At 41.4% G+C, this 19,818-nt stretch overlaps 1 long non-coding RNA gene across 1 annotated transcript; it reads right to left on the bottom strand.

Annotated features, from left to right (window-relative positions):
- Positions 1-1,024: 1,024 nt before the first annotated feature.
- LOC307033362 lies at positions 1,025-3,369 on the bottom strand. Its single transcript, XR_013806484.1, has 3 exons — positions 3,033-3,369; positions 1,364-1,425; positions 1,025-1,222 (listed from the first exon to the last, which is right to left on the bottom strand). It is a non-coding gene; the product is annotated as an uncharacterized lncRNA (long non-coding RNA).
- Between the last annotated feature and the right edge of the window lie 16,449 nt (positions 3,370-19,818).

Raw genomic sequence — 19,818 nt, forward strand, 5'->3', positions numbered from 1 at the left:
AATGGATATATTGCACATGTTTGCTGTAATTCATCATTTGTAAAATATTATACTACATGTAAATCTTTTATTAAATAAAGTTAGTATTACCGACGTAGATTAACGTCCCTGTAGCTTCTTATTGCACTTGCAATATACCATTAAAGGAGTTGAACGTTGCTGTTTGCTATTACTATAATACCACGCAGGGATAAGCCAGAGTTCACAACCTTTGCATGTGGGCACAACACGTTTTGACCCAGATTAATTAGCTATACCATATGATATCGCCCGAGGAAGTCGTCATACTTATAGATATATAGATATATATGTGTCAAAGCTCTAATCAAATTAGAAGTTGTATTAATTATACTTGTATATATATAGATATCTAGCCTGTGTTGTATATACCGGTACACACAAATGAGCAACCTTGTGTGTCAAATAACAAGTTGTATTGTAGTGTTTATTTTAGTGTTGTTTTATGCTTATCCAAATTTTGATTTCAGAGCACAGGAGAATGCTGGGCACAACATAAAGCTCAACAGTGAAGCTGGCAATGTTGAAAAAAACCATGTAGAGTTATAATATTTATTCAGCTGAAAAAGTCAAAGCTCTACAAAAATGTAATTAAAAATACATAAGCATTTCAGGTAGAAATCAGCATTTTATATAGAAATTCACAAAAATAAGAAATGAAACCTAAAAGAGATTAACACAGTTAACACATGTATACCTCTGATGGCTGGCATAGGTGGAACAAATAGTGACAACAAATGTAAATACTATTTATATAGATTAAAAGCTAATATATATAATATTGATTGCAATTATTATATTAAAAAATCCACCAAACATGATCAACAGGAAAGTCCTCTGAAGGCATTTCATGGTTTGAAAAAAAGTTGAGGATGGGGTCCAGACAGTTCAATCAGGAGAGACTTCATTTTGTTTAAAGAACATTTATTGACACATGTCATATGATAAATGTTAAATCTTTGGCGATTAGACCCTGATCCTGAAATCTTATATGTAAAGGGGGAAAAGCCGTGAGCATATAGGGAACCCCCCGGGGTTTAGACACTGGTGATGATGATGCTGAAGATCTGGATTTGATGAGGAGATGGGATGAAGAGGAGGTGTGATGAGGTCTTTGGATTAGCTCTCCTGGCTCTGGATATGATGAACGGAGGTGGGTGGAGAGGAGGCGGGCGGCAGCATGTACACCTGCAATCACAGCTGACTGCAGGAGAGAGGAGAACCATTTTAAAGTTTGGCTGCAGCACGGTGATTGGCTGCTGGAGAATGAGGTGAATGTAATAGGTTAAAGACAGCGCCCGTGATGAGCTGATTATAAGCAGCTGCGGAGTGAATGTATACATACCCAGTCTTCCTGAAAGAACTTGCGCTGAGCTTCATATAGTGACAAGTGTTCAACAGTTCTTCCTGTTGACAGAAGATGGCACTTTTCTGAGGGAGCCAGCTGGCAGACACTGGACAGTGGCAAACCAACAGATTAAACAGGAATCCATCTGAGAGGCTATGTGGAAAAGGATAACAAATAATGTCAGCAAGACATGAACATATTTAACCACTATCATTCAATTCTGTAATTGCAGGTTTGTTAGCATGATATTTCAAACATAAATGGCCTATCTTAGTTTAAAGCCCACTCACCACATCAAGGTGCAGGCCACGAGTGAGGGCACAACAACGATCACAAACAGTACATACACACGAGACAACACTTACATACATATAAATAACTTACATATACAATGAACAATAAACATTTAACAAATACAATGTTTGGGTAATTATTTTAATACATTGAATATATTGAATACAGGGCCCATATCAGGGCCATCCAATCTCTGTACTCCCAAAGCGAGAGCTGTGTCCGGGTCCTCGGCAGTAAGTCGGACCCATTTCAGGTGAGGGTTGGCCTCCACCAAGGCTGCGCTTTGTCACCAATCCTGTTTGTAATATACATGGATCGGATTTCGAGGCGTAGTCGTGGGGGAGGGGGTCTGCAGTTCGGTGGACTAAGGATTGCACCACTGCTTTTTGCAGATGATGTTGTTCTGATGGCTTCATCGGTCTGCGACCTTCAGCACTCACTGGATCGGTTCGCAACCGAGTGTGAAGCGGCTGGGATGAGGATCAGCACCTCCAAATCTGAGGCCATGGTTCTCAACAGGAAACCGATGAACTGTCCACTCCAAGTGGGGAATGAGTCCTTACCCCAAGTGAAGGAGTTCAGGTATCACGGGGTCTTGTTCTCGAGTGAGGGAACAATGGAGCGTGAGATGGGTCGGAGAATCGGAGCAGCGGGAGCGGTACTGCAGTCGCTTTACCGCACCGCTGTGACGAAAAGGGAGCTGAGCCAGAAGGCAAAGTTCTCTGTCTACCGCGCCATTTTCATTCCTACCCTCACCTATGGTCATGAAGGATGGGTCATGACCGAAAGAACGAGATCGCGGGTACAAGCGGCCGAGATGGGTTTTCTCCGCAGGGTGGCTGGTGTCTCCCTTAGGGATAAGGTGAGAAGTTCGGTCATCCGGGAGGGACTCGGAGTTGAACCGCTCCTCCTTCGCGTCGAAAGGAGCCAGTTGAGGTGGTTCCGGCACCTAGTTAGGATGCCACCTGGGCGCCTCCCTAGGGAGGTGTTCCAGGCACGTCCAGCTGGGAAGAGACCAAGGGGTAGACCTAGAACCAGGTGGAGGGATTATATCTCTTCGCTGGCCTGGGAGCGCCTTGGGATCCCCCAGTCAGATCTGGTTGATGTGGCCAGGGAAAAGAAAGTTTGGGTCTCTCTGCTAGAACTGCTACCTCCGCGACCCGACCACGGATAAGCGGGAGAAGATGGATGGATGGATATTGAATACATTTAACACATTGAACACTTTGAATACATTGAATACATCATACATTTAACATAAATAACACAATTGAAATGTACAATAACTAAACCCTTAACTACATACACTATACATCTCCAGTGTGGCAATATTTCAGCAAGATTTGGTATCAGATATGAAAAAAAAACTGACCTGTTGAGAGTTTTGCGTGTCCATGTTCAGTACAGACTTGTTAAGCGTACTCCAAGTAGTATGTTGAACACAGACTTGCAAACAAAATACACCAAATTGGTCAGTTACAGTTGAAGGTACAGATACAACATAATGAATATTGGCTAGAAAGAAGCTTGGGATGTTGCTGTTGACATTCACATAAATCGTTCCACTGTTGAAAACCATGTGTTGGGTTTCTTAACAATAAATAAACAGAGGACTGTGACATACATTCAAATCCACATATAGAAGGAAATATAGAATAAATATGTTTACTTACAACAGTCATAAGGAAAAGAAACACGTACAGAGCTCATACACATATAGAAGAAGATATAAAATAAATATGTTTACTTACAACAGTCATAAGGAAAATAAAACACGTACAGAGTAACTAAGAGCTAATTAGCCTACTAGCTAGCCGCTAACTGCCGCGGCCGCCTCGTTAATATCAAACTCCATGCTGTCATGAACGCGCGGTGCTGTTACGTGTACGCAAATTGACGTGCTTGATGTGAACGAGCATTTTGGGGGCATGGTTAAAGTTGCGCATGCGCTTTGAGCGCACATACGGGTACTTCTCAAGCATGCCGGGTAATCTTTGACGCTTTGCTCTCTCGAAAGTTGAGCCATTTTATCATCATGCGCTAATGAGCAACTCTGATAGGAATGAATGAGGCCCCTTCTCTGCCTGACCAGAATTCTACCGGAGATAAAGTTAAATTCTGCTGTGATAACAGGCCATCCTGTTCTAAACCACATCAAGGATTATTTCTGAAAAAGTATGGAGCTCAAATAATTGTTCTCTTGTGGGTTTACCACAAGGTGAGTTCCTTTTTTTATTTCCTGCTTTTTAAACATTACATGTTACTTGTTAGATGCTTTTATCCAAAGCGACTTACATACTCAATACTGTGGGCAATCCCCACAGGAGCAATTTGGGGTGAAGTGTCTTGCCCAGGGACACAACGACATGCTGACTGCAGTGGGGTTTGAACCTGTGCTCCCTTGATCCGAACACCAACGCTCTACCCACTGCGCCACACGCCTCCCAGCCGCCACATGTGCTCTCCAGTACAGATTAGTTCTGAAACAACATTTTATTTCATTTAATCGTTTATTTGAAGAGGGACAATGCACATTGATGAACATTTAAAACAAATATGCTGTGGTGACCACCTATTTATACACTGGGTTCATAATTCATACATGGAACTACAGTTGGGGGTATTGTTCCCACACGGACATGTTATGTGTTTTACTATATATGTTGTGTGCCCTCCTCTCTTCACTCTCTTCTTCCCGGACTGCAACCGGATAACATGAACTTAGTTACTCTCTAATAAAGTACCCTTTTGCACCTTCCTTGACTCCCTATCTCTCGGCACTACACTGGTGACCCTGACAAAGACTCGAGAAGTTTCCGGGACGGACCCGAACACGGCAAAAAGAACGCAAGTTTTTTTCTCGAAATGCCGGGGATCTTTTGGAATCGTCCGTGGCTGCCACCGGCACGCGGACTGAGGCTACGTGCGCGCCTCGCAGAAGGCTGGGGACGTTGCTCGCCGTTCCCGCATCGGCTTTCGAACCAACGGGGGGACGATGCACGACCTGCTGGGTTGAACCAGCAACCCGATTGCTACCTCGTGGGCTTGTTTCTTCGGGGCGTGCGGCTGCACGTCTCGGCTGCGCTAGCTGACGACGACTAGCGGCTAACCACGTGGGGCTAACGACGGCTAGCAGCTACCCATGGCTGCCAGTTAGCGGCTAATGGCTAGCTGCTAACAGCTGTCGAAAATTCGTCGGTTAACATCTGACTGTTAACAAAAAAAAATCTGGATCCGGAGAGGAGGTTCGGCCAGCCGGTTGACCACTGTAGACACTCTCACCTTTGTCACCACCTCAACGGCGGTTCCAGACGCCACTCATGTTTTCATCTGCGCCTGGATGGCGCACTCCTGGACCCCGTCTCGCCTCGACGGTTTCGGACGTCGCCCATGCTGCCATAGGCCCGTGGGTGGCGCGCTCCGGAACCTGTCTGGCCTCTCATCTGTCCACGGCTCCTGCCTCCCGGGGATACCTCGACGCCTGCTGAGGACTTTGTGTCTGCCGCTGCTGTGCGTCTACCTGCGGCCGGGTTGCGCTCCTTCCTCCCGGGGTGACTGCTCCTCCCTCCCTGGGATGCCGCTCCGTCCTTCTGGAGATTTCCTGCCCACCACCGCCGTGCCTTCACCTGCGGCCGGGCAGCGCTCTTTCCTGCTGGGTTCGCCACGACACCTACTGCGGCCCCTAACGACGGCCCGTTCCGGCCCACCCCCAGTGGGGGTGCCCTCGCCCTCGTTAGGGCCCCTACCCTCTCCTGCGGTCCCCCTTTCGTGGCCCGTTCCATGGCCCGGCCATCACCTGCGACCCCACCCTCCTCGGCCCCTGTGGTGCTTCCTCCATTACGGCTAAAACACGTTAGGCATTGTTTCTGATAGCAACTCCGAAATTACGTAATATTGGCAGCAAATCTGCTTGTTGTACCCCCGTTTTTAAAAGATGTGGGTACGGAGGAAAAGAAAAAGGGTTTTATTTTCTGACGCTGCGTGAGTTCCCCGACACACCGGGGACACATATTTATGTATACAAGACATCAAAAAGTGCATTTTGCATGATAGGTACCACATTTTAAGAGAGTAAAATTAAAGTCACATTCATTCAGTTATATGCTAACTTCTTCCAAAACACATATAAGCATTTAGCATATTGCACCTGCACCGAAGATGAGAACACCAGCGCAAACATGACACTGTTGATGTGAAAGTGTTTTACATAAGGTTTTGGTGAAACGTTTAAAATAACTACTCCGTTACGGCTCTTAGAATTGTTTTCTAATCTTGGATCTGCTCCTAAAATGGACGCTGCAACAAATATCTTGGCAGCGATGGCAGGATCACATTGTGGTTCAGGTGCTCTTTCACTACTGAAGGTCAAAGACATGTGGCACTAGTATTAAAATACCCTTACCTACTGCAGAGATTCTGCATTAGCTGACGCTTAGCCTGAACCACAGAGAGGTGCAACCAAAATGAAATTCTGTTTCATATTGGAAAGCACTTAAATCCTCTGCTGCAGGCTTCTCCCTCCCTCTCTTGACAATCTGAGCAAAAAACCCATTGAATGGTGAAAAAACTTTTAGAACTTAATTTGTTAAACGTGTTTTGGGGGGGGAAAAGTCACACTAATTGAGCACAGACAGGATCTCATATAGTATTTATTTTGTTATCGAGTTATTTAGGCAGATATAATCCTTAAGAGAACATCTGCTGAAGTGGAGAAGAGCTCTCGGCAGCTGTTAGAGCTGCCAGTCATGTTTTATATGCCCCCCCCCCCTCCCCCCTCCCCTCTCTCCCCATCTCCCAGAGGGACAGAGAGAGGGGGAGAAAGGCAGAGTTAATCAAAGAAGTAGTCTTGCAATTAAGTGACAGTGAAAGTTACAGGATTGTATCTTGAATCCATTCGGCTTACTTCATGCCTGAGATGCGGCCTCTGAACAGACTCCGTTGATTCCCGGGTTCAATGATTAAGCTGGTCATGGCGTGTAAGAGTACAACAGAGCAGGGTTTTTGCACTGCTTTGTCATGTTCAGGTAACACCATCCCTGGGAAAGTTTTAAGAGTACAGACACTTTTTTGATTAGAAAATCCATTAATATTAAATTCATTTGTTAGGGACGGCGTGTGGTGCTGTGGGTTGTCTGTCGGTGTTCGGATCAGGGGGTCACAGGTTCAAACCCCACTGCAGTCAGCATGTCGTTGTGTCCTTGGGCAAGACACTTCACCCTAAATTGCTCCTGTGGGGATTGCCCACAGTATTGAGTATGTAAGTCGCTTTGGATAAAAGCGTCTAACATGTAATGTAATGTAATTTGTTTTATAATGTTTATCAGCTTCCTCTATGAATAATTCCAAGAAGCTTCTACTGGCTAAGGCAATTCGTTCCGATGGGACTGAAGGTTATCCCGAAGGATCCCGAGCGCGGCCTCAGCATATGATTACATGTTTAGCTCAGAAATTGATGTAATCCTTAAAGGGTATTACCCTGTGGCAGCCTACCTGTGTATATGCAACATGGGGCTTTAAATCTGCACCCAATCTCCTGCTATCTCGCCCCTGCAGCTTTTTCCATCAAATGGCGGCGATTCGGCACACTTCTCCCAACGGGGTCCTCCTTTATTCTCCAGCTGCGGTTGGACAGCTGACCCTCTAGCCAGGGTGCCTCTTCTAACAGGTCTCCATGTTTTATTCATAGGACCTGTAGAACACAGCAGACTGCTCGACCACAACCAAAACAAAATGGCTCAGTCATCTCGGGAGAAACACTTTCGCTGTTGAAATAAGACACCTCACATCTCTGTTGTGGCGGTGCTGTGATCCTCATACCATGCAACAACCAAACTGTGACAACTAAATCCATTTTGCTGGATGGTACATCGAATATTAATTTGTTTTCTCCATATTTACTCTTTTTTTACAGTGGCCGACAGGGGCAAAAACGCTTACATTAGGGAGAAAAGTGCTTCACTTTAAAAAACGATGCAAATATAAAACACAAAGGTGCCAAAACACATGCAAATGAAGAAACATGTTCACCACCAACACATGCACAGCATTCAGAAAAACATTCACCAACTTGACGAAACATGCACAGTGTGTACTAAAAGAGCTGCATAAACGAAACGCCGCTAAAACATAACACTGCAAATTTAAAAAACACAACAGAAACATGGACTGTTTTATAATTGTATGTTTTTTGTCAGTATACAGTATGTGACCCGCTCTATCCAAATCAGTCGGAAGTCGCAACGGCTCATTTCAAAATAAACGTCGATTTGGTAAAAAGAACAGTTTTTGGGGGTTCGGGTGTTTTGTTTGATTTTAACTAAACAAAGTCTTGGATTTCAGAATATGAAACTTTTATTTCCAAACTCACACGATAAATACATTTTGAAGCTTGTAAAGGGAAGATGACACCTCTCACTCGCACTCTGCTCTTCCGCAGCGCCGCTCCCCCTCCCTCCGGCTAAAATTATGAATGTATGGTGTAAAGTAATCCTTAATATTTGGAGTACAAAAACAATCCTGATATCATTATAAAGCTAGGAATCTCCTCTTTCCAACAGTGCACACAACTCAAAATCTGTCTTCGAGACAATGCGACTGATTTCGATGGAGCAAGTCACATATTCAAAATGACTACATTAGCTACAGTAGCTAGCTTACAGCAGATCTGCAAACATTTTGGAAATAATCTTTTTATCACATTGTTCAAATATGGCAATAAAACTTATATTTATGTACGTTTCCAGTGAAAATAATTGTTGGCCAACTTTATCCTTCCCGAACATCAACAAGCGCGCCGGTCTCAGCTGTGTGCGTCACTTTTGAGTGTTCCCGTTTCCGTTGTGTTTTGAGCTTCTTGCAGCAATTTTTATTTTATGTCTGTCATTCATGCAGTGCTAAGTACACCCTGTTTCGTCAAGTTGGTGAACGTTTTGTAAATGTTGAGTATGTGCTATCAAGTTGTTGAAGATGTTCCTTAATTTGCAAGTGTTTTTTCTCATTTGGGTGAGTTTTTTGAAAGTGCAGCTTGTTTTTCCGTAAGTGGTGTGGGCTGTTGTAGCGTGTTTTCCACTGTCGGCCACCGTACTTTTTGATAAAAAATTTAAATAATTCTGGGATTTTGTCATGAGTGGATTATTTTCATCTTTCCAAAATAGCTCTGCCATTAGTTGTTTGTTTGAAGGTACACTTTGAGATTTAAGTTTTGTTTGATGCCACTTTTTTTTGGAAACAGATGATGGTTTGGATTAAAATCACTAAGTTTGTTACATAAATTACTCGCCAAGCGTTGTTTTTTTATGCCCTGAAGTGAATACCAGGCTGGTTTTTTTCAAAAATATGAGTATTGCTTTCTTGCTAAGGGAAACAATTTAAATGTTGAAGCCACTCTTAAATCTAAAGGTTTGCCCTGCAGCTAGTTGGCTCAACTTTGCATAAACACTGGAAACAGTGGCAGTGATAGAACAAAAATAGAACAACATAGCCTATTGTTTTTTAATGTTTTGTCTTAGTATTGATTACCGGCTGCTGAATATAGCCTTTATCCGACATAAAGTAGACTTTATATGAGAGTTGTATTGATCTTTCATCTCAGCAAACATAATTCACAAAATATCAAATGTTACAGTTTCTAAACCAGTGCTGTAGTTGTTATAAAGGAGAGCTTGCCTCTTTCACTTCCCCAACCCTGAACTCTCGTGGCAATCAGTGAAGTTGAGCCAGTAGCCGTTTTTATCTCAAAATGTTCTTCTCCCTCATGAAAAACGCTTGAATATCCCATGATCAATAACTCCCGTACCACTGTATCCCGGGTGATCAGACAGAGTGCATGATACACCTTGTGTGTGACAGCCGCATATTGTAGAATGATTGAAATTGATACAACGTCAATGTTCAGTAATCACAGAGCTCGCTGTCTCTTCTCCTTGATCATTCAGAGGGAATCAGAGTCAGTCTTTGATAATTTCCTGGCGCCGTACCCAGGGACCCACAAAAAGAGACAGGCAGTACAGAGGAGAGGACAGACACAGCCATGTATTTACCCCCGCATTTCAATTTCACTAATGATTATTCACGTCCAGTCAATGTATAACAGCTTGGAGGAAGCCAAGTGCTGAGCCTTTATTATAGAAGATCTGAGTGAACATTATTGCTTTTGCTGCATGAAACAAACGCTTCAAGCAATTATAATGATTATCATTATCTGCCGAGAGACACGCTCGACGTAAATTGGCTCTATGTCAGTAATTAAGAGATGCACCCCTTTTTTTTTTTTGGAGTTGGAGTAAGTTTTTATGCTGCTTTTAATAATAAAAAAGCCTGAATAACGCTGTGCAGAATTGTAATATCCAACCTATGGGGGTTCATTTGACCTCCTTTCTCAAAAGGTTCTGCATTTGAATGTTATCACCATTTAAAAATGGCTAATTACATGTAAGAAAAAGCAGTAGGGGAATTTTGAGGCCTTATTTGAATTTGTAATCACTGAAAGGCCGTGCCAAGAAATGTGCTTTCCGAGTCAGGTCTGAGTTATGTAATTGCACGCTAAGGTGCCCTTTTTTTCTAGTTTAAACTCTTTCACTGGCCCTAGATTATGTGTGGCAGTATGTAACAGTCTAATTTCCTCTCCATGATGAAGCTGGAGAATGTAACTGCATTTAAAACAATCTATCTAGACAATCGCCGCAATAGCAGTCTTTCAGTTACAGTAGGTTCTCCAGACAGTCCAGGTGTGAGCTCATTAAACTTCACATTCATTTAGATTTCGTATCACCTTCCACTGCTCTCGCAGAGGGTGTTGCTGACAGAATGAGGTTAGGCGCAGCATGGCCAAAAGCATGGCTAAAGTAAAAAAGCAATGATAGGAGAGGCAAACACCAGATGCTGTCACTGAAGAATATTATTTGTTTACATCTGTCATCCTCTCCTCTGAAACACAAACAATCCTCTCCAAACTTTCCATCACTTCACACGTAATGAAACACTTTTGAAAGAAATGTTGCAGAGAGTTGGCAGGCAAATATGTTGACCCACTGCAATTTGCTCACCAGGCCAAAATTAATGTTGAGGATGCCATTATTTTTGATGCTTCAAAAGTGCATGCGTGCTTAGAAAAAGCAGATAGCTCTGTCAGGGTGTTTATTTAGATTTTTCTAGTGCTTTCAACATTATCCAGCACAGGCTTCAAACTCAAAGACATGCTGTTCCCATCTCCTGTCATGAGTTAGGTTTATGACTGTCAGCTTAACTAATATGGTATATGCCTTACTCCTGAGTGTATTTAATATGTTTCTCTATATCTATCGATCTATCTTTCCATTCATCCATCCGTCCGTCCGTCCATGCATCCATCTACAGTTCCATGGAAATAAATATAAAAAAAACAAATATATATTATATCATTTTCATTAATATTTTTTTCAATCCTATTATTGGCTCAGTAAATTGGCCCATGCAACCAAACAAAATGTTGTGTTGCTATTGTGTAAGCCCTACCGGTAAAACAGGATTTCTTCAACATGGCTTTCAACCCCTGGAAATAATAATTATATTAAAATCTCTGTTTTTCTAGAAAGACTTTGGTTTTACAGACAGCTCAAGAATTCAAGTTTTTCTTCTTTCAACAGCATGTAAGAGTTTACTGAAAAAAAAGTAAATAATACAACACCGAAGTTCAGGGAAAAACATTTGTGTTAGTATTCATTACATTTATTTTTGCAGCAATGCGTTTCATGTACTGTAAACAGAATATTCAGCTTTGATCTTTCAGGTAATATTGTGATAATTTATAAATTTATCCTGACAGGTAATTTGCCAATTTAGCAGACATTTTATAGATATTTATGGAACGTATATGATAGTTGAAAGGATCCTTTTGCATGTTATGGCTCAAACAATGACACAATGTGTATATTTTGTGAAGTGTGAACAAAATCACTGAGAATCAACTCATCAGTTTTGTTTAATAAGCCATCCGCATTTTAGAAAATTGCTGAAAATGTTGCTTGTTCTTTTGTCCTGACCGAGCACACGCACCTGTAACCTTGGCTGCTGTGCTCTCAGTGTTTTGTCTCCCTGTTCCTGCCTGTTGGCGCCAGCTGATAGAGGTGTTATGATTCTATCTTGTTATGCACAATGTTGATTATTCTCTCTGAACTATAGCTAAATTCATGGGTAGAGTTCTTCAGAATTGATTGTGGCATCTCAACCGTGTGGTCAACTCGTGGCCCGTGACATGTATTGTGAATTCTCCAGCCGATGCTCCAAATAAACCGTCAGTGTTTGCCATCAAAGCTCCAGCTCTCTGAGTCCTGACTCCAATTGCTTCAGAAGTTTCCCCCACAGTCTTCACAATGCAGATGTGTTTTCCCAGAATACTCTCGTATTTAACCCGCAGTGCTTCTGTTTGAATATGTAAATCTCCCGTTTTTTTAAACCTTTCAAAAATAAAAATAAATCCCCTCCAATGAAGCAGGTGGCAGTTTTGCTAACATTAGCTATAACATCTAGTAATAAGTCCTTCAAACAAAGAATAAAATCAAAAGAAAAACAATATTAAAAGAAAAAGGCAAGGCAATTTCATTTATAGAGCTCCATTGAGACACAAGGCAATTCAAATTGTTTTACACCGGCAGAGAAATATATAACTTTAAATACTGTATATAAAATAATACTTTAAGAAAACATTAAAATTGCAATGTCAACACAATAAAAAAACATCCCAACAAATAAGTAATAAAAGATTAGAAAGAAATTACATTTAAAAAAGCAATAAAAACAAAAGCAAGCAAATAAATAGTTCCGGATTAAGAATAAATTATTATCTAATTTATTGTAAAGTCGCACTTAACAACACTGTTTGAAATCCTGATTAAGATGAACTCACAGTATCAGCAGATCTCAGTTATTCTGGAGCTGGTTCCACAGATGGGGGAGAGACTAAAAGCTGCTTCACCTCGATCTGTTCTGATCCTGGGAACACTCAATATACCTGTCCCAGATGACCTGAGGGTTCTTGCTGCTTCGTAGCAAACACGTAAATCAGAGATAATTTTAGGCCTGAGACCATTTAGTGCTTAATAGACAAGTAGCCTAATAGGATTTAAAATCTATCCTTTGACACAGGAAGCCAATGCAGTGATTCAAGGAGCGGTGTAATGTTCTCCATTTTCTGGGTGTTAGTGAGGACTCTGGCAGCAGCAGCATTCTCATTGATTTTTCTCTAAGACCTGTGATGACACCATGACAATAGTCAAGCATTCTGTGTTTGGTTTGGACAGAAATCCTTTAAATCTTGCTATGTTTTTAAAGTGGTGGTTGTCTGACTTTGTGATCGTTTTCATATGGCTGTTGAAATTAAGGTCATAACTTCACTAAGACTTCTGTCTGGAATCTAGATTTTGGTGTCATAGATTAAAGTTGAATAGTGACTTTTAATTTATATTAAGGATGCATATGAGATGTTATAACATTCCGTACGCTGAGCAAGCAAGTGGATGTTTATATTGAATAGCAGAGGCTTGATAATAGAGCCCTGCGGAACTCCACATGTTATTATTTTGTTTACTCAGATTCATAATAACCAATTAACACAAAGTATTCCCAGTCTTATAAACATGATGATGATTTTAACCAGCTGGCAAAATGCTCACAAACCTTTCTAGTCCATCAAAGACTATTTTGTGGTTATCCTAAAACTTTTGATGCATCGCTGCTCAGATTAATACTGTTCACATTTCGTATGCAGTGTCAGTGCTGTGGTGGCATAAAAATCCAAGGCCATAAGCATTAAAGAAATTGCTTGGCACCAAAAAGTATATTTTATAAAAAAACAACCGTTTCAATTATCTTTTCTAAAACAGGTTTGATATGGGCCTGTATTTATTTATTAATGAAGAATACCTTGTCTAAATGTAAGGGACATACTGTATGTTAAGTTGTTATTTTGTTTTATTTTCAAATCCCAATGTTTCAATAATTTTCTTTTTTAATAAAAGGTTGTGAACATTATGTACAATAATAATTTAAATTATTCCAACGAAGTTAAGGTCAAAAGTAGAAGTAGGCGTGAGGACTATTATGTGATCCTCCCGCTGTAGCTGAGTATTCTTCATGCGTTTCGAGGTTAAATAGGAGCAGCAAGAGTAATAAGCCAAACATCTCACACTAGAGAGGGAGAGAGGGAGGGTGGAGAAGGTGAAAAGAGAAAAGGAGAGGATTGTGAGATTGATGTGCAGTTGGAGGAGGGGAGGGTTGGCGGGGATGCTGCTTGGGTGCAGGCGGCTGGGGAGGCAGAGAAAGTGTGAATCCATGGGATATTAGATGTCCTGACCTGGCCAGTGGAGGGCGTGAGGATGGATTGGCCACTACGGACCCTCTGAGAAAGCAAGAACAAGAGAGAGGGAAAGAATGGGGTGATGGAGGTGTGGAGAAAAGAAGGGAGTAAGGAGAATATCAATGGCCATACGGAGACACGTATGGATTTCTCTTCCGTCTCTTCAGAGCCCATCTTTACAGCGGGCGCAGGAGTGGATCGAATTGGGAGGGAGAGAAAAAGTGCCTGCTGATCCTCCCCAGAGAAATCAACACTTATGCATGAAAAGCTTCTTTGACTGTTAACTTTGTTTCCCTGCTCATTGTTCAATAGGATGCACTTGGTTTTTCATGTCCTTCTGCCAACAAGTCGACAAAATGTAAGCAACATAAGGTGGCGGCAGAAAATAATGAACACCACGTAAATTATCAAAAAAAGCAAGCCCATGCCTTAGAGTGAACTAATAATAAAAAGGATGTGTATGAATAAGTGTGGTTATTACAAAGTGCTGCCTTGTGAGTATTTGCATAATTCCAATTATTGCACAATGACACAGTTCCTTCCTGATTTGATTTGTGCTGACTGTTAATACCATCAGCACAAACAAAGAAATCTCACATTGAGTCTCAAGCCGAGTCTGTCAATGTATGCATCAGCATCCACATCATGTTAAAAAACATGAGTGTGTAAGACAGTTTGATGTTTGCTCTTAAATTATAGAATATATTTGAATATATTTCACCTCAAGCTCTGTGTAGTTGTTCTGTATCATGTTATTATTATTATTATTATTATTATTATTATTATTATTATTATTATTATTATTATTATTATTATTATTATGACATAAACATAGAAGTCTTCAAAACACACACATACAATTTCATTAAAGCTGGGCTAACCCAATTTGCTGATGAATGTGATGTGATGTAAAGTTGAAAGAACAACTACTAAAGAGACCTTGTAGGGAGATTGTTTTCATTATTTCAAAGACTTAACTTTACAAACTAGAATTGAAGATACAAAAAACATCCAAACACAAGGTCCATGTATGTTTTGGAGTTTTATGGTTAAAAGCTTCAGAACAGATACTAAATTGACCTTGTATAATTTTCCCAGCTGCTGTTTCTAAAGTTAACTGAACTCTAAATGAAGAATAGAATAGTAGCCACAGTAGCTTTTTGTATTGTTTAAAGAGGCCCTAATATGCTTTTTGGGGTTTTCTATTTTCTGTTGTGTGCTATCCAATCCAATCCAATCCAACTTTATTTATAAAGCACTTTAAAACCTCCAGACCAAAGTGCTGTACAGAGAGATATAAAATATAAAATCACACAGCTCAGCTCACAAAACATAAAATAAATACATTTAAAATAAAATATATAAACACAAAACAAACCAGAATAAACGTAACAATATATATATTTTTAAAACAGCCATATAATAACAACAATAGTCCACTGAAAGCAAATAAAAGCAACAATCTACTTGTTTACTAATACTAAGGAGAAAAGGTGGGTTTTAAGACGGGATTTCAAAACAGACAGCGTGGGAGCCTGTCTGATTAGCAAGGGCAGGTCGTTCCACAGTTTAGGGGCGGCAGCAGAGAAAGCACGGTCCCGTCTGCGCTTAGACTTTGTTTTTGGCACCCTCAGGAGCAACTGATCAGCTGACCTGAGAGTGCGAGTTGGCGTGTAGCTGTGTAACAGCTCATACCTCATTCACGACAACCGTGTTTCAGGGCCGGTTCGGAGCTGGAGCTTGAAAAGCACCGGGTTTTCCTCTTCACACCGCAGCGGAGCAGCCTCTTAGCTCCGGAATCCGGTTCATTTCGACCAAAAAATTGTCCGGCCAGAGCAAAAGCACCGCATACGTCAAGCTTACGTCGAGGCGAGGGGCAGATCAACTCCTGAACAACAACAAAAAGCCGGCGTTTTATCCAGTTTGTACACAACGATGGAGAAACTTAACAAGCAGCAGTGGTCAACTGTTTGGCTTTATGAAGCAGGCCCGCAAACGGTTACGTCATGACGCAAACGATGACGCAATGATTACTCTGGGCAATGATTACACTGGGCAGTGTGAAAAGAGCCGGAGCTAAACCGAAGAAGCGTTTCGGAAACTGAAAAGCTCTAGCACGGAGCTGGAACCGGAGTTGCGTTGCAACACAACTCCGGTTGCGTTGCACCACCTGCGTTGCACCACCTGCAGGCGAGCAAAGGAGGATGCACTTATCTCCATATACATGTATAGTGCATTACAATAATCCAACTTGGAGGTGACGAAGGCATGGATTATCGTTTCAAAAAGGTCACTATTTAAAAAAGGTCTTATTTTGGCTAGGAAGAATTTTGAGGTGGAAGGAGCTGTTTTTAACAACTGCCTTGATCTGGCTGTCCAGCTTGAATTCAGGGTCCATCTTTATCCCAAGATTTGTGATGTAGGTTTTTGTGCACGGACATCATTACGTAACACTTGCGCTTCTATAGGCTAAGGGGCGGGACATCTCTAAGTGGTTGATCAATCACAACAGAGCTAACTTTGACCTCACCAATCAGAGCAGACTGAGCTCTGGTTTTCAACAGAGGGTGAAAAGAGATGCTACAGCACAGGCAGTAACAGAGAATTATAAATGCCTTTTTGAACATTAAAGCATGTAAACATGTCACAGTAGAGTAGAGGAACAAAAAACAAATATGAACCTGAAACTGTGCAAAATATTGCCCCTTTAACAGTGCCACAATCATCTATTTTCTACATCCTCCCCCATGGTATTTTATCATATATAACAAGATTTTGAGATATCTCAACTGTCAAAGGTATGCTGCTTCAACAGTGGGTGCTAAAAGTATTACATAATATATCGGTATAGTATACACAACAATTTATCTCACTGAGGTTTTTTTTTTGGCTTAATCCTCGACTGAGAATAATTTTTTGTAATATGGAAATGTAAGTCCCTGAACAAATTTTAGTTTGTTTTCCACAACAGGTTTGAATTTCTAATTTATTCAAATGAAATGGCATGTATTTTGTGAGAAAGAGCGCAATTTTCTCAAATATTCTGCAATTTTCAGCAATTTTCACAATTACCACTTTCACAAAACTGATGAGTTGATTCTCAGTGATTGTTATTCTATTCACAACTTGGAAACAATCTGTCACCGTTTGAGCCATCACATCTAAAATGATCCATTTAGTTATTATTATCTGTCAGACATACTGCGGGTTTCAATGAATTACATGGCGTTATTTACTTTGAAGAAAGTACAATATATACAGCGTAATCAAAGGTTTTTATATTGTTGCAATGTGTTTTTTTTTGTAATTTTGTAACATATTTTTATCTTTGTATATGACTACACGACATGAGTCACCAAAGTATGTTTCCAATTGTAGTACATGTCAAACATTGCTACACAAAATGCATACAAATGTTCATAACCTTTTTTCTGTCTACAGCAGTATTGTTGTGTATAACTGTTCCAAGTATGTTTTTCTTTTGTATTGAATTTACCAACTAAAAAGCTCATTGTGGTACACAGTAGGAGTCAGTTAGACATAGCAAACATTATTATACAGCACAGTAAGCGGTCACTGTCAACAAAACAGTAGCAAAACAGAAATGTGTATATATAAAAAAAACATTTCCAGGATTGACGGGCATGGTGAAAAAAGAACATCCAACAAATGTGACAGCACGGCTCATGCAATGACAAAACAACTTCTCATTTCAGTGGCAGTGGCCAATTTACTGACACAATAATGAGTTTTTGAAGCGTTAATTAAATGTTTTGGGTGAGTAACTACATTTTGCAGACAGCAAATAGAGTTTTGATGTCCAATGTAACAGTTGTCAGAATTGCCTTGACAGTTTATAAAATGTAAAGACTGTTCAAAAATGAGCAAAAGCTATATCTAAAACAATTGTACTAGAAAAGGAATCTGAAGGGGTAAAAAAACTTCTCAAATAAAAATAAAGCGCATACCACAGGGGGTAAATAGGAAAATGCTTAATTGTATTTAGCGAAATGACCCTTTAAGTTTTATATATACATACAGCATAGAATTGAGCAGAATAGAATAGAGTGATGGCCTTCGATTCCTACAAGGGGATCGCCTGTGAAGAAGATAATGAGTAAATCAATAAGGCTGGTTGTAAAACTCAAGTTCAGTCATGCCTGCTCGGTTGGGGGTAAGCTGTGTCTTACCATCAGCCCTCCAGCATCAGCTGAAGCATAAATGCACTGTGTCTCATGTACATGTGTTAGTGTGGGTAAATGTATGTGTATTTCCATGAGGGAAAATGGAAGTCGCTGAGATGATGGGAACGGTATATGAGAATTCTTTACCTGCCACATCCCCGCGTAAATACATGAAATCTTCTGTGACATGGAAAGAGGAAGAGGAGGGTTCAGATCAGGGGCGTTTCCTGGACCTGGAAACATTCGGGGGTTAGCCCACAGTGGCGTCGCCAGAGATTTTCTTTTGGTGCTGTGTGGTAGCTTGACGTTTCAGATACCTCATTCACACCAACGTAACTCCGGTTCAAGCTCCGTGCCAGAGCTTTTCAGGTTCAGAACCGGTTCTTCGGTTTACCTCCGGCTCTTTTCACACTGCCCAGAGTCCGACTGGTGCTGCGTCATTGCGTCATCGTTTGCGTCATGACGTAACCGTTTGCTTGCCTGCTTCATAAAGCCAAACCGCGCGGAAACCCCTCACAGCTGACACCGACAAAACAACAATGGCCGGTTGTGCTCCAGCTTCCTCTGTACCTCTTCGGAAGACCAGATTCCCAGTAGGTAGCTGGTCTCTTCAGTGGACCACTGCTGCTTGTTAAGTTTCTCCATCGTTGTGTACAAACTGGATAAAACACCAGCTTTTTGTTGTTGTTTAGGAGTTGAATGCATCAATCTGGTGCGCTTTGAGAGCAAAATTAAGAGATCTATGGATACATCTCTCAACACCCATATGAAACAGAACTGTAAACAGATTTACTTTTTCTTTATGGATATTTTACAAATCGCTCCCCTTTAACTCTATTCTTGTTTTACTGCCATATAGTATTTCATGAGTTATCAGATGAGTACCAGGAGACAGCGTTTGGTACTCACCCCACACGAAACGTTGTCCTCCTCAGTGTCTCCTTCACTGTCCTCTATTTACACTTATTGCATGCTAGATGACGAAGATGATGAAGATGCACATCCCTGTCTCTTTTTAAGCCTCCGATTTGCTTTTTCCAAAACTGTGAAGTCCTTGCATTTCCTGAGACCAAGTTGAAAGATCAAATACTAAGAAGTATTGGAGCCTCGCAGCGGCGAAACCGTGACGCGCCACACTAATCGCGCCGCATAAGCGTGCCACATTTTCGGCTCAGTTGAGGCACCCCCCGCAAGATGAGGCCCCCTCCGCAAGGTGAAGCCCCACGCAGTCTGCACGATCGGCCTGTGGGGAGGGACGGCCCTGCAGGGGAGTCTCCCACGTAGCCAGTTAGCGGAGTTTTGGCACAATTCTGTTGTTCATACCGACGTTAACCCTGCAGTGCACACAGTGCCGTCCAGTGATCTAAGCCTCTGCCTCCTGTAAAGCTTCACAGGTCTGTCGATTATGTCCTGCACGGCGAGCTCCATTGAGTGTTGACAAGAAACACGTGTAGACTAAATATGTGTTTTGTTTTGATGTTTTGAGGTACACAAAGGCACAAGTGACCTTACGCAATTCAGATTTGTGCCGCACATGCGTACCAGTTATGTGCACCCCTGATTATGTTATTGAGGGAGAATTGTCCGGGGCTACAGAAAAAACATTCGGGGCTTAGGCGACGCCACTGGTTCTGATGAAGCCT

This window comes from Notothenia rossii (genome assembly GCF_949606895.1).
Source record: "Notothenia rossii genome assembly, chromosome: 3".
Classification (NCBI taxonomy): Eukaryota; Metazoa; Chordata; class Actinopteri; order Perciformes; family Nototheniidae; genus Notothenia; species Notothenia rossii.